This window comes from Malaclemys terrapin, chromosome 2 (assembly GCF_027887155.1).
Source record: "Malaclemys terrapin pileata isolate rMalTer1 chromosome 2, rMalTer1.hap1, whole genome shotgun sequence".
In the NCBI taxonomy this organism is placed as follows: Eukaryota; Metazoa; Chordata; order Testudines; family Emydidae; genus Malaclemys; species Malaclemys terrapin.
In genome coordinates, this window is record NC_071506.1 from 205,805,892 (window position 1) to 205,822,515 (window position 16,624).

The window sequence follows — 16,624 nt, forward strand, 5'->3', positions numbered from 1 at the left end:
GTTGAGGTGAACTGGCAGGGAAGCTCAGGATGTCAGCAGGGGGTGTACATACTGCATAGCACAGTTTCTCTGTACAATTCAGGAATTTGTGGGTGGAAAGGCAGATAAGCCAGAAAATCCATAGGATTTTTCAGATGTTCGAATCCACCCTCTATGGAAGAGAGTGGGCACTAGAGCATCTCCAGCTCTTGGGTTGGCAACATAGCGAGATGAAAAGTGTCTCTGCTCTGACAGCAGGGGGAGGAATGGAAAATGACTAACTCCTCAAACAGTGAAGTGGGTTACAGTGGTGGGCAGCAGGCACAGGATGTTGGCTGTTATGATTTGCAAAGTCACACTACAGCCAGTGAAGTAAAAACGTTTTGTTATTTTAAATTAACAGTTTTTTTCAAATGTCAGTGCCAATTTTTTTCAACTGTTGAAAAATGTTGACCTGCTCTACAGTAGCTTAACAACCCCCCAAAATTTCTATTGAATAGGTCTTGAAAACTGTAAAGCAGGTTTTAGTCTCTTAAAAAAAAAAAATCACACTTGATTAAAAGTGTAATCAAAAACTCAAAATTTGAGACATTTATTTCAGCTAGCTCTAAATCACACAGGGAGCCTGTGTCACAGCAAGGAATAATAGTTAAACACTGTACGTGCAGTTCACAACTTTGGAAAACATCTAAGCCTTGGTTTCAAATAATTTCAGCTCACAGCAAAAAGGAGGACTATAGTAAATTTTAAAAGCACCCAAAACTTTAACAGATTACAACTGTTCGACAATTTTTAAGATCATACCAAATTCAAACATTCACATAGTAATTCAGAAGTGGCAAAACTTTGTGGCACTGAGGGCAGCATTAGCAAATTGCATGGGTTGGTCCTTACTTTCATATGTTGGTGTTGTAAATAAAAAATAAATGCATGCTAACATAGTATTTTCTTGGTAGATGAAAAGGAAGAGCCCATTTGAGTTCACTAGCTGCAAGAACCTGCAGTTGAATATTTTCTATTTACCTCACCCACCTTGTCTCTCTCATATCTTAGTACTGACCTGGCTACAACACAGCATACTACAAATCCTCCAACATTCAGTCTTTATAGTTTTATAAACCCCGTAAAATAGCTTTCAGAAAAATGACTGCTGTATTCTGAATGTTATTTTGAAAATAACTACAATATAAAAACACTATACCATTATTACTTATAAAACTGAATTAGTGACTTTCAGACTTAAATCGCTATGTAAAAAAAAAATCAAAACACATATCAAGTCCACAACACAAGTGCAATAGAATGATGAAACCCTCAGTGCAAGTCATGTTTTAAAATGGAACTGGTCTCGTTTCAGTTGAGCATAAAAAGCTAAAATAACTTCTCTGTCAACAAGAAATTAGGCGGCTGATTAGATAAGGCATCACTGATTCTGCTAAGTAAAAAAATTAAATTACTAAATAGTTATTCATCTTTATCTGTATGTTCACAAACTTCATGTTTTTATGATATGTCCATAATGTCACACACGGACACTGTGTTGGGGAAAGAGGGTTGGTAGTTAACTAACAGGCTTATGGGTTTCAAAAAGGTATTTTCTTTAAAATGTAACATCTTTGCAAACTGAAACCTTAGGAGGGCAGATAATATTCCCATTTTTAAATTATGTTACACTTAGTTAGAAATCAAATTATATATGTAATTTGCATTCCCCCCTGGAAACATGAGGCCCTTCACACCAATGTTAACCTGCTAAGCAATTTCTTAACCCAAACCAAGTTTAATAAGTAAACTAGCAAATTAGAATATATCAAAATTATATACATATAAAATATTTTATATGAGTGATCAAAAGAGAGATCAGAATTACATGTTCTATTGGTAGTTCTCTAATGGAAAACTCTCAAAATATAACCTTTCAAAACATAAGAAATCACTGCATACAGACTATATCTTACACATATTTGATATCCATATTGGATACAGATATCAATGTATTTATTAGTGATGAGGGTGTGAATCTAACTTCAAGAGGCAATACAACTGGCATTTTGCTTTCTCCTCAATTCGTTTGTGCCATAATATCGCCGTACCTGATTAATAACATGTAATGATTTGAGACACTTGACGCACAATGGAGTTTCATTGAAACTTAAGATCCTGACTGCTGTAGATACAAGCCAGATCCCTATAGTTATTGTTTAGTTATAACTAGTTAATTTTATTAATACTACAGTTTACTAAAAACAGTCAAAAGGCACTGATCTATAACTCTAAGCTAATATCTAGGTCAAAAACAATGGGCATTGCAAACACTGATTTCACATAATCAGACCATCTAATTCTTGAACTGTTCAAGCACTGTATATTACCAGTATCTTATTTATCTGCCAGTGCTCTTAACTTTTTCTAAAAACAAACAAACAAACAAACCAACCCATAACAAAACAAGAAGAATATTATAGACAACAACAGCAGTTCAGAGCAGCTTTGTTTGAGGAAAAGGCCAGGAAGCTTATTATTCAATGCAACGGTTGGAAAACAATGTTCAACTAGTTTGCAGAGTAAGGGATGCTGAATAATAACAAAGTGATACATGTCATATTCCACTCCTTGTTTTATTCAACTTAAAATGTGGATGGCAATGCCACTGTATAAACATAACACACTTATTACATTCCAACAAAACCCTACCAAGACAGTAAATAGCGTCACAACATTATAGTCTGTATCAACCCTTTTTGGGCCTTGTTTCCAATCCCTTTGTTGTTGATCAACAGCAAAATATTTCATTTGTGGGCTGTTCTTGAATCTTCTGTCCTCAGCCAGCACTTCACTGAAAGCTCATTTAGCTCACAGCCTCTTTTTAGTAAATGCTGCTTCTATTTGTGCTTCCTCCCACCCTTTCTTCCTCACATGAACAGTTTTTCTTGCTGTAAGGTCACTTGACTGTATTTGTAACTTTGGCTCAGGTGCAAGTCTCCTAACCCTATCCCTCAATGTTTATCTTCTGGCAGAGTATTTATATACAGGCCACTAAACTTTGTCAAAGAGCTTTTTCTTTTACATTATTAGTACTCTGAAGCATTACACCCTTTGCTCCCTTTTCTGTTTCATGATGGAAAAAACAAGATCCAAATTCTCAAGTAACTTTTGATTGACATATACAAATCTTTAGCTTGGTCACCTGGCAGCAGAGACATCACGATTTAAAGTCTTCCTGCACAGTTAGCCTCTGAATGACAAAGAAAACAAAGAAGTTGGCAGTTATAAAGCAAGACGACAGGTTGTAAAACAGCAATTGTAGAATATGCTGAAAGAGGTGTGTGTGTGTGTGGTTTTTTTTTTTTTAAACACCTACCGGTTGAATCCAGTGCCCATTAAAGTTAGGTGTGAGCCTTTCCAAATCAAGAATTCAAGAAGGTAGAACCACGACAGGACTACTGACTTATTTAAATCAAAAGATTTATGTACAGAATGAAATAAAACAATATTTTAAAGCTATAAATACTAGATCAAAGACTAAACCTCTTGGCCCTTACATCAACACTTCAAGACTCTAGAACAGCTCTCTCAAAACACCAAATGCATCTACACCACTGTAAGTTCTGGGATGCTGTTTTGGTCCTTGGAGGGAAAGAGCTGTAGGTCCACCACCCTGGATCAAAACCAGCATGCTTTACACTGCCCAACAAAAAGTGTTTTTGACATCCTGAACAATGGATTTCTCCTCTGAGCTACTGAACTACTGGGGGTGAGAGGCTGTTTTGCTTTGACTCCCCTTACAGGTTGGACCACAACTGCTGTTGTCCAGCCGTCTCCTTTTCCACACCAAATGTGAGCTAATATTTGGGGGAATCTTCTTTCCGTCTGCCATCATTGAGTCTCCTTGAAAATTCTGGTCTAAGCTCTAGAAGGGCCAGCTCTTATCAGTCACCATGGAAGATGCCTATTCCTTCTACCATGGGCCCTGTTTGTCTGGGTTTATGGAACCCTAGTAGATAAGGAATGTAACTCCCTCACAAAAAAATCTCTCCAAAAATATCTGCTCCTTGGGAAAGTTCCGAGGGGCCTATAAACTGTCTGGTACTCATACATGACTCCAGATTGACCCATGTTCAACCAACCCATTATTCCTCAATGCTAGACTGAGTACTACCACCTCAGATCAATGGCCCTGTAGCTTTCTGTGTCACTGGCCAGCCTTGGAGACAAGTAAATAGGGGTTATATTACTAACAGGACTGCAGATAGTCCCAACAGACATTCCCAGCCACCGTTTGTGGCTTGATGAGAACCCTGATCCACACAATTTTTTATTATATTATAGTGTGAAGAACTCTGCTGTCAGTATCACAAAGGTGAATTTTAGTCTCATATAATTATGCTAAGTATATAAGTTAACACTGCAAAAACTGCTGTGACTTTCGTTGTCTGATACTCATTTAAGTTTGCAAATTTAATGCTACCTTCATGTGGGTTTTGTGCATTTAATTTTATACGTATGTTTTAAAATAAGTATTTGCAACAGAATAAAAGTGCTTTGCTTTGCTTTGCTAACTATCCCATATCTAATAACAAAAGAAAGAGAAAGCAATGATTACACAAGTATTCCAAGGAGGTAACAGATTACTTCATAGACCCTAATACTTGCAGAAGGTGGGAGAAGGGGTTGTTTTGTTTTTTATTTCAAGTGAAAACTCAGTCTGAAGGAACCATACACCCTGATAACTGTGGAATTTGAGTAAGTAGTATAGACGGATTTTTTTCTTACTCAATGGGATATTATTATTACTGGTAAATGCATATAAAAATGTGAACTTACTTGCATAGGTAGCTTAAAAAGAAAACACAGACAAACCTTCCAGAATACAGCATGTAGCAATTAGTAATGAAGCAGAACTTGCGTTTACAGCAATATGCAAAATAGCACTATACACAATCAGGGTGTGAAACAAAATTTTCCTTTTAAAGGGTGAAGTTTCAAAGAGGAAAACAAATGTTTCTGTGCAGAACTGAACAGCACAAAGAATACCTGAATATCCCTTTGTTTGTGAGTTCTTATAACGGCTATATGCCTAAATTCTCTGCAGGATCTTGCATATTCTGGGAATTGTGCTTTTCATCACTCCACTGTAGAGTTACTTAAGTCAATTTTCCTGATAGTTGAGGCACTTTAAACTGGTGTGGATATTTTTAATTTTTAAATCAGCATGTGCAAGGAAAAACTGCCTGTCTTCATCAGGCGCACTAAACAAGTCAGTCTCCACAAAAAAATCTTGCTAATTACAGTCAGGACTGCTCTACATGACACTGCATGATGCATAAGGATTTGGTACTCCAAGTGATTAGTCACTAAAGTGCACACACTATTTGATAAATTTACCATATACTGTAAGCAGCGGCTTATAGTTAATTTGCAGTGACTCGCGTGCTCTCTCTCTCACACACACACACACACACACGCACAAGTGTTCTACGCAGTAATGAGGCAATATCATTAGAACAGCCCACTTCTGATCCTCACAGCTTTTTCCATTGCCATTTTATTCTCTTCCTAGCTAAATAAAGTTGCAGTTATTTAAAGAAGTTCCAGAAATGTGTTATCAGCTATTTCCCTCATGTTCTGAGAAAAAATAAAATTAGTTTAGTAAAGGCACTCAGATACCACAGCAGTTCTTAATAAAATTATTTGATTAATATCCTGCCATTGGGAAATATGCTAACAGTGGTATATTTTACATTCACAGAGTGCCTTTCATCCTTATAAATCCCAAAATGCATTTCACACAACCTACGTGCAGTACATGCAGGGATTACTTCCTCACCGAAATGCAAGCAGCTCCAGTCATGGATGACAGTCAAGTGATAACTAGATGAAGAGGAGAATGGGAAATTATAGACAAGAATATCTAGGGTATGCCCACGTTTTGCAAAACATGCCACTGGATCTTTACAATACACACAGAGCAAACAGGACTGATCTCAGAGAGCCACACATGCAACTGCATGGAAATCAATTTATACACTTTGCAAGGAGGATTCAACCCTGGTATTTAGCCTTACCGTTTTAGGGAGTCTGGATATTCCAAACCTAATACTTAGACCACTAATTCAACCCTTATGGGCTTTGGTTGCTTACTACTTCCTCAGCATGTCCATAAACACTGACGTCAATGAAATTGCTGTTAATTTTAATATTAAACAAATGCTTTAAACAGAATCTTAATTTGTATCATCCATCTATTTAGACTATATGCTCAAAGCAGGGATCATGTCTTTCTCGGTTTTGTAAGATGGCAAGAACACCCGAAGCACTTAAATAAAAGAAATACTGGTTTCAGGATCAGATATTTTACTTCATAACAAGTGAGGCTATTAGCAACATTTTTAATAAAACAAACATACACCACATGGGGCTTCTCAATTTCCTTTTAGCTGCATTTACCCAGCCCTTTTAAACTACATTTTCACCTTCATTCAAATGTCTAAAGATAACTCTAGGCAATAGTGAAGGTTAAGATAAATCATAGTCTTCATTAATAATCCAAAGGGGAACCTGGGGGAAGAGGAATCAGAATGTCACTGCTTAATGCCTGATATTGTGGCTCTAATGCAGGGTAACAAAAGCTTGCCCTTTATAGCAACTGTCATTAAGTTGGATAGTTTTTAAGGCTCCACGCCGGAAAAATGTATTTAGTGATGTGTCCAGAAGTTTTACAAAGAAAACTGCAAGAATTCTCTTCTAATAAAGAGCATCCCCTACACAGCTTTTTCACACCCACACAAATGTGCTCTACATATCCTTCCCACTTTCTCTGAAAACACATTATGTAGGCAAGACAAACTATAATTTGAGAGACCTGAAAAATAAAGTGCACACAAAGTAAGAATATATACCCACACACAGTCAAATATACAACAGATAGTCTGTATTTATAATGTTAAAATACACTGTTAATTTGCTCAGAGAGTAAATACATTCTGTGGCTATTACTATATATATATTTCTACATATAAAAACAATCTTCTGAGAACTTCAAAAACAAACATATCAGGATCAGATGTTTGAAAAACAGGGTAATGCCCTATAAAATAAAAATGTTATTGAAACATTTTCCAACAACCTTTTTTAACAGTTAAACTGTTAAAAAATATATATTTTCCACAGTCAGATCAGGAACATCTTGCTCCCTCTTATACGGTCACATATGGTTCCAGCCAGAAAAGAAAAAGCACTTCCCCATCTGCATAATTTAGGGAAGGAGTCCATGGCATCAAAAGGAAAAAATCAAGTCATGCCACCTGCATGCCAGCCAGCATGGCCTGTGGGGGCTCCCTATGCCACAGCACAGGGAGGGGGTGGGTTAGCAACATGAAGGATGGAACAAGCCAGGTGAATCCATACTGACATGTATCCACTAGCCGTTCATGGAGAGAACTTACATAGGCCATGGGAACACATAAGGCCTAGCTAAGTCTTCAATAGTTGCCTTTGAATAAGTCTGCTACTTCTCTACATTTTGAGGAGGGAAGTAGGGTGTCCTTCCCTTCTCCAAAGCCCTGAAGAACATCCCAAACTCTCTAGCTACCTGAGATGTTAACACTCTTAGACCAACAATCATGCACACTATCACACCCACTATTAGTATGCATGAAGCAGGCATCTTAAATTTACAGAAGATAATTTTATGGTAACAACTTACATTTCAACAATAATAGGAAACGGTTTGGAAGACTCGTCAATAATTCCTACACAATATCCTTGAGTGGAAATTGTTCCTAGGGAGAGGGATTTAAAGAAGTATTTGTTACAAAACAGAGGCTTTGTGTGATACCTAATATGCTCCACAGCTAGAGGCCTACAGAGACAACTGAGCTGGGGAATTAATGACAGATTCAGGCAGAGACAGCCTGTAGTAGCAGCAGCTGCAGAAGGTAACATAAGGCATTCAGTGCACCAGTCTACATCCACATACAGCCCTGCTGCTCTATATGGCAACCAGGTACTGGGAAGTATCTGAAAAGCTTTTCTGGAGTCAGATTGAAACCAGGCTGCTAATGGAACCAACATTAAAGACAGTGTTATCACTGATGCACTTAGAGCCCCAAGAACAGTGTCAGAATGCTGCTTTGCAGACCTACCCAGAGTACGTGCACGCACGCACGCACACTATTTATTTTTTTAAAAATTGGTTCACATAGATAGTGCTTTTGGACAGTGAATATATATTGAAAAACCTTCAGTAATGGAGTCAAGATTAAAAGCAAAAATAGATATTTAGCACTGGTAAGAAGTTCCCATAAAAGATCATATCAATGTTGAGGTACATAAGCTTTTGGGTACGGTACTTAAGTGAACACTTAACTGGACAGACACATTGATTTTAACATGCTGAAATGTTTTTAGCATAATTGAAGATGCAGTTTCAACATGCTTCTATATTCATTTTGGGTGTATGCCACTTAGTTCAGCCCATCTCTACCAACCTGGCCCATTACATTGATTGCTTCATTTTTCATTCACAAGTCATAACACTGAGTTTATCAAACAGTTTAGCAAGTTGACTGAGGGGCCAGATTCTGTTCTCAATTACACCACTGCAAATCTGGAGTAACTCCACTTAAATTAGTGGAGTTACTCCAGATTTACACAAGAGTAATGAAGTAGAATTTGGTGCCAAATACATATTAAATTTTCTATAGATAAAGACCAGTAGAACATTTAACCATGTATCATGTAGGTACACACACATTTTTATAAATTACAAATCTAAACCTTTTGCTTGCCCTGAATTTGTAACAGCATAACTTGCTAGCACCCAAAGAAACTAGCCCTATAATCAATGAGACAAGTTAAAATGCGTTATTTATACTCTGGCAATTATATCTACACATGCATACCAACAGAACAACTTATCTCTCCAATGATACCACAATGTTGTACTCATACATGGAAGCATTATAATTATGAATCAGATCATAATTAGAAAAGAATAGGACAGTTTAGAGCCTACTGCTGTGTAACAAGCAGCATCTTGTTAGCTGTGAATGCAGTTACTGTACTTATTAAATCAAGAAGCAACAATTATGAATGTACCATTAAAGAGAGCCAGAAATGCTGCTGCTTCATGTAGCTTGATTATCTGTTCTGCTCAGGGACTGAGTAACAAGTGAAACATATTATGACAGCAAGGTGCAGTATTTAATAATAAACTGGATATATTGGCTATGTTATCAAAGGGAAACCCCCCAAACATTACAATGCTAGGAACAATGCTAGGAACCAGGAAAGATAAGGGGGGGGAGGGGAGAAGAGTAATTTTTAAATTTAATAGTTTGGTGTGCAAGCATGCTCAATGCTGTCCAGATCAAGGAATACTGTCAAGCTAAAAACCCAAACCTGACCAACTTAAGAATAATTTCATTTATAACAGCAGCATGCACTGATTTGTTTACTGAATTTTTTTAAAACAAGCAAATTCCAGAGGAAAAAAGTATTTTTAATCTCTTATTTTGTTCCTCTACTTTACTATGTGACCCCTTTTCCTAAAAAAATTACTATTTGTTGTAAAGCATGCATGGAAGAGGTTGATTGGACTGTTGAGTTCCTGTTAGAGTCTCACCACAGCAAAAAGTAGAAGACCTCAGTCCTTTATTTACTGAATGTATAATGTAGAAAGTGTTTCTGTATCAAAATGTCCTTTTCCAGCTGTAAAATGTCAATCCAACCATCCCTTCACATGCATGTGCGCACACACACTTTTGTTGTTTCTAATGCACTTACACATTCACAAATGCGAAGCAGGACAAACTCATGGCTAGAATGATTTGTTGGGAAAAACTCTCTTAAATGGCTGTGTTTGGTAAGCTTACTTGTCTATGAACCAGCATCACTGATATCACCAGGAACACGCAGAGTTCTAGAAGTTAAACTTAAACTCCTGCTTAATAGTAGGAGACTACCACATTATTGCATCTCACTACAAAATGAAGTATTTTTTTTAAAGCACATTTAGAATCACAAGACAATTTTCCCTCCCTCCCACCCACCACCTTCAGCTACAACAAATGGGTGGTTCAGTAAAATTTCAGGACTCAAGAAAAGTTAACTATTTTTAAGTGCAAGACTCACAATACTGCTTTGTACAAGAACGAATCATTTTAATCTAGTAATTATTTTTCAGTCAGAAAGTATTTTAGCTTTTAAGCGGATATAATGTTGGATTTTATTCAAACAATGATTGCCATTCATCCAGAAGATGCTTTGTGTGTGATGTTGCAAGCACCTTAACCCCAGTCTTCTCCCACCCGTAGGAGAAAGCGAGTGTTGCTGGCATGGTTTGCTCATCTCTCACTTGGGTAGGAATCTCCTAATTGGTAATACAAAATGCTAATTAATCACTGCACTTGCTCAAAACCCTCAAAGTCCAGGATAAAGTCTCTAAACCTCACCCAAAACCATGATTTTCTCAGTTTTCCCAACTGATTAATCTTCAGAAAGAGTCCTTCTGGTGAAGTAGACAAGCTTAACCCAGTGCTCAATGACTAAACCTCTTCAAATATCCCTGGCCCCCTGCATTCTAATCTGAGTTAGGAAAGAGGCATTGTTCATTTCTTGGGGACTGTGGAATATGACTGGCATGCATTCTCTCACTTGTATTTAGACTGCAATGAAGACGTACCCTAAATTAATTGCTGAGTTAACCCAGGTGATCAGCTGCCAGGTATGAGCATACAATTTAGCCTAGTTCAGGTGGGAGTGGCCACACCCCAAAGCCACATTCAAGTTACAGGGTCTACACTGGCATTGCACTCACCCATGAGCGGCACTAGGACTTCTGGGATCATATCTCATGGTTCTTAGCATTGCACTAAGCTGAGCCACGCTATGATTCTTTCCCAGTGAACTGTGGGAGAACTTGTCCTTCTGGAGACATGGGGAATTGTGGCGGCACCAGAGGACTATCAACAGTTAAGTGGTTTTGCCTGCATCCTCACTGCGAAGTGGCCAGATTACCAGCCTGAGTAAAAGCAGCTTTAGCCTATAACCCCAGATGAGCCAGGTAGGCCAGGGGTTAAAGCAACAAAAACTCAGGTCAGCAGTTTGTGTGTTGGGACGGGAGCTAGGTTAGGGACAACACCCAAGCAAGAGCCCAAGTTAATTCTGCAGCGAAAACATACCCTTGGGGCAACACTGAATTTCCTCTTAGGTGCCATATGGTTGTAGCAAAGGCATACTATGGAGATGTTACTGAAATCTCAAATGATTAATCCTTACATCCAGAAAAAGGCATACACAGCAAATTGTACAATAATTTCCTATGCAAACTATGCACAGAAAATCTGATTAGTATTCAGTTCTAGACCATTCCTCTCCTAGTAGTGGTATGCTCTCATCATGAGATTAACCATATTAAAAACACTATTTAGGATAGTTGCCTGGTCTAACATATCCAGCCCTCTGCTTCCTAACTTTGAGATTGAAGTTATCATATATAAAAGGAAAAGGTCACTTACTATTCCTCATGTTTTACCGCTTGGTATAAGGCATCAGCAGCTTGTATGTTAAATATATAAACTATTTTAACTCAAATAATGCACACTATTTTATGAGCAAGAAAGAAAGATTGAACTCTATGAAAATGTTAAAACCACCTGAGTCATGCTTAGTAACGATATGCTCATAAGACTACTAACTTCAAAACACAGGAAATGCAAGTGCATGTTACTCAGATAGTTAACTACCGGCATATACAATTAGCAACATCCTCTGGGACTCCCCAGTGAGTGTGTGTTTCTTTTTCTGTCTATTCCGATTTTGAGCTTTCTGGGACAGGGAACGTGCCTTCCTTTGTGTCTTATACAGCACAGTGCACATTATCAGAGCTTAAACAAAGTGCAGTGAGTAGTTATGTTCTGTACCTTCCTGAAATATTTGAATAGGTTGATTGACTCCAATATCTGTGACATGAACTCAAATTAAAAAGCAATTTGACAAGCATGCCCTTTTCTTACTCCTATAAAACATAAGAAACCACAGTACAACAGAAAACCCCACAGTATTATCTTTGTAAACAGAACTGCTGCTTGTTATACTAACCTTAATCATCATGTTTCTACCTTGCGCTGCTCATCATACATTTGTTGTATCCACCTCTTTTCTCTTGTCATGTAATTAGTATCACATTCTGGGGTGCAATACAGACCATTGAGGGCGGGAACTTTGGGTGCCTCACAATGCTACCCTGGAACTTTGGGTTCCTCACAATGCTTTGCTGCTCTAACTCCCAACTTAGGTCCCTCACAAAGAGCATGCAGGTCACATCCTGAATGTCTGTGCATAGCTGCAGCCTGCTAGCAGACTCCCGTCACACTTCGGCTTCCACCAGCCGTGGTTATCACTTGCAGAGTGATTCCAATACACTTCCAGCTCCAGATTTCCCCCCAAAACATGTGCTTTACAAATCCAGCCCTCTCCTAGACGGTCCAGATATTGGAGGTCTGTTGCCCCTGTAAGGGGTCAATGTACAACAATTTGCTACTTTAATTTGAGTTACCAAACAATTCAGTTTAACCACAACACTGGGTTAGTTTTGATTAAAGAATAACGCAAGTTTAACTACAAAGAGATAAAGTTTAAGTGAGTAAAAGTACAAGGTATTCACGTCAGAAATGGTTACAAGAGAAATAAACATAAAACGCTTTCTACTAACTAAACTTAAACTAGACTTGGCTCAAGGTAAAATGTTCTCAACAACAGGACTGAGCAAATTTTCAGGAAAGAACCCATCCCAGAGTCCAAAGGTTAGTCCCTTTGTCTTCTCAAGTGAGAGTGAGAGTGAAAGAGTGAAAAAGAGAAAGAGAAACTTGAGAATATATCTGGGAGTTTTTGCTCCTCCCTTTTATAGTCCAGTCACCCTTTGAAATGAGTTTTTCTGAGCATTATTCCTAGATAAAGTTCCCTCCAGCTGTCAGGATGGAGACGGGGATCTCCTGGTAAAAAAAATTCCATGTTGTTGTTGTTTGCTAAAATGCAAATCGATTTGTTCCTACCCCCTTCACTGCCAAAGAATGGCCACTTGACCAATTGCCAATCAACTTTGATGACACCTGGCTAGAGGCATCAGTTTGAGAAACTAGCTCACCCCCTCCCCAGACATGTCTGGTAAACACATTTCAGTCATCACTTCAGATTATATTCATAACTTTACATATAATGTTGCTCTACACATTGCACCAGAATAGTATTGACCAGCACAACAGGTACCCTGATTGGAGCCCTACTTGCACTACCACAATTCAACTATAAAGCAGGGCTGTCAATTAATCACAGTTAACTCAAGCGATTAACTTAAAACAAATTAACTCGATTAAAAAAAATTAATCACGACTAATCGCAGTTTTAATTGCACTGTTAAACAATAATAGAATACCAATTTAAATTTATCATCAATATTTTGGGATGTTTTTCTGCATTTTCAAATGTATTGATTTCAACTACATCACAGAATACAAAGTGCACAGTGCTCTCTTTATATTATTTTTATTACAAATATTTGCAGTTTTAAAAGATAAACAAAAGAAATTGTATTTTTCAATTCACCTCATACAAGTACTATAGTGCAATCTCTTTATCATGAAAGTGCAACTTACAAATAATTTTTTTTTACATAACTGCACTCAAAAAACAAAACAATGTAAAACTGTAGAGCTTACATGTCCACTCAGTCCTACTTCTTGTTCAGCCAATCGCTCAGACTAACAAGTTTGTTTTCATTTATGGGAGATAATGCTGCCCGCTACTTATTTGCAATGACACTTGAAAGTGAGAACAGGCATTCGCATGGCATAGTTGTAGCCGTTGTTACAAGGTATTTATGTGCCAGATATGCTAAACATTTGTATGCCCATTCATGCTTCGACTTGTAGATTGCATTATCTTTTATCTTTTTTACAGTGCAAATATTTGTAATAAAAAAATAAAGTGAGTATTCTACACTTTGTATTCTGCATTGTAATTGAAATCAATATATTTGAAAATGTAGAAAAACATCCAAAAATATTTATAATACATTTAAATTAGTATTCTATTATTGTTTAACGTGTGATTGAATCTGAGATTAATCATGATTAATTTTTTTAATCTCACAATTAATCGTAATTAATTTTTTTTAAATGCTAAAACAAAACTGAATGAATGGAAAAGTATACATATTTTCAGAATTATGTAAGTACAGACTCTGTCCTGAGATCATATTGCTATTTACTTTTTTCTTTGCCCATAAATGTTCATTTATTTTCATATCACTTTCTCCCTTATACACTATTACTTTGAATATTTCAATTTATATTGGATACACAAGTTAACATCTAAGGAACATTTTTTAATTGCATGGGAAAAACGTCTGTTTATTGCATAGAACAACAATTTGTCAGATGTCTCTCTTTTTCCATGTTCTCTATTACACCATATGTGGGATGTAAAATAGACTGGAAGAGAGCCTAAGAACATCTGTTGCAGACTTTAAAACCCCTAATAATAGAGCAGCTGGTGTCCCCTGTCTAATGATCTCACCACAGAATCATGTGACCAGTCCTGATTCTCACCCCAACAAGGAGGAGGAGGAGCTAGGAAACATTCAGTAGTTGGGCACATTCATTCATTCTCTTATAAAATGCAAATGAAACTGAATGAATCAGTGCAGAAGTGAACTTAACTTCCACAAAAAAGCAGTTCAACAGTGGCAGTTTTACATAGGAGTCCTCATCTTCATTTAACAAAAACTATTAAAACAAACAGTCATCCCATATTCCATAACTAGGCAGACCTGGCAGTTTAATAATCTGAGAGGTAGATATTTTACACTCCTAACCACATTTGAACTGTGACTTTTTTAATTTATAGTCTGACTTCCATTCTTGCCCAGTTAGTTACCTTGAACCAAAGCCAAAGCCTTTAGCAAGAAACATTCAGCTCTAAAATGTGCTATGGTAGCTAGCATTTAAATAGATGTTTCTTTATTGGAGGGCGAGAGACTAGGGGACCCAGTAAGGGGATCAGTATTATTTTATAGCACCCAGTATTGAATCAACATCAGGGATTAATAGATCTTTGCTGTAGAGAAGCTTCAAAGAGACATTCTAGCTTTCCCACTACCATTGGGTGTTGCTATGGGAAACAGAATTACAGACTTACTGAAAGTGGGAACAAAGTAATGTCTGGCGGGGGATGGGGCTGGTTAGATTTACATTACACTTGGATTTCATTCTCTCCTTCCACGCTTGTCATATTTAAACAAAGTTTGATAGTTTTAAGGACCTGATTGGCATTAGTTCAAATTTTACTATATATGTATGGGAGGAAGCATTACACCAAACCAAATTCCTATCAGGAAAGGAGAAGATAGCACCTCCTGATCAAGTTTTCAGTTATTGGGGGAGCATGAAGGGTAAACTTATGTTGGCAACACGACTGTTTCCACAGTAATTTAGGAAGGAGTAGAGGACTATAGATTCCAGTATAGCCAATCCATCAATCTTTATAAAGCACCAATATGTGACACTAACCTTCTAATTAGGGGCAATGCCTTGATCTTATTTTCCACAAGGGAAAAAAATAAAAACACCCACTCAGGGATGGGTGAAGAATTATGAAGGGAGAGAGATGGTATCATATAAAAACCCAGTAATATGTAACAATATTTGTCTATTTTAGGATATAAGCTCTCTGGGGCAGGACCTTCGTCTTCCTCTTTTTTTGACCATACCAAGTACACCTTTGGTGCTCAAACACACACACTCCATATGGGCACATTAAACCACTTCCTAGTTATGCCATAAATATGCTACTCTGACTAAAGTAATGCCACAAGATTTCCTCAGCTACAATAATCATTATGGCCAGGACATAAATATATTGTGTAATGATGCATTAGTTGCATGTGCGTTAGATGGATAGCACAAAAGTAGTTAAATATTAACTTTTCTGCTCTCATTAACACAAGATTATAGTAAGTACGTGCTAGGCAGCATCCTCTCCTCATTTGGTTCCCATAATTGGGATATTAAGCTATGTACATGCCCTTCATTTTCTACTTCAGTGCAGAATAGTCAAAACTGTAATCTTTGGACTGACATCAAGTGTGTAAAAGTGCCATTAAAAATAAGTTAACGATACCTAAAAATAAAAAGTATTCTAACTGGATGCAGCAATTTATTTTATAATTCAATTGGGTGCTTTCACACATGCTTTTAAAAATCCAATTATTTTTACTAATGCACAAGCAATTCTGTATTATTTCTCAGGATGTTAGATTCCTAGAGAATAAGAATATAATCAGCTATGAAGTCTCTGATCTTTGGGCCACTTAGTGACAAGTGTTTTCTTATTAGGGAAATCTTATTCATTTGGTGGACGGAGTCCTATATTGTTTCTAGCATCCAAAAGTTCAATACACCTTTGGTAACAACAAACAAGAAATTTTACTGATGGACTTTTACAAACTTTCTCCCCATTTTTATTCTGAAAGGCACATTTTCAGACCTTGAGAGGATATAATGGTGAATATATGTCCTAATATCAAGAGGACAGCCTATCAAAACTCTTGTTCCTTGAGGCACAGGAAAATTAAAAAAGAAAAGAA

At 37.2% G+C, this 16,624-nt stretch overlaps 1 long non-coding RNA gene across 1 annotated transcript in view; it reads right to left on the reverse strand.

Moving 5' to 3' along the window:
- Positions 1-2,602: 2,602 nt before the first annotated feature.
- The window catches only part of LOC128832302 (uncharacterized), a 28,174-nt gene continuing 14,152 nt past the window's right edge, over positions 2,603-16,624 (reverse strand). The window contains exons 2-4 of the long non-coding RNA XR_008443957.1: positions 7,685-7,760; positions 5,807-5,850; positions 2,603-3,214 (exon numbers count right to left, since the gene is read on the reverse strand). This is a non-coding gene — a long non-coding RNA (uncharacterized LOC128832302). The remainder of the gene's footprint in view (positions 3,215-5,806; positions 5,851-7,684; positions 7,761-16,624) is intronic.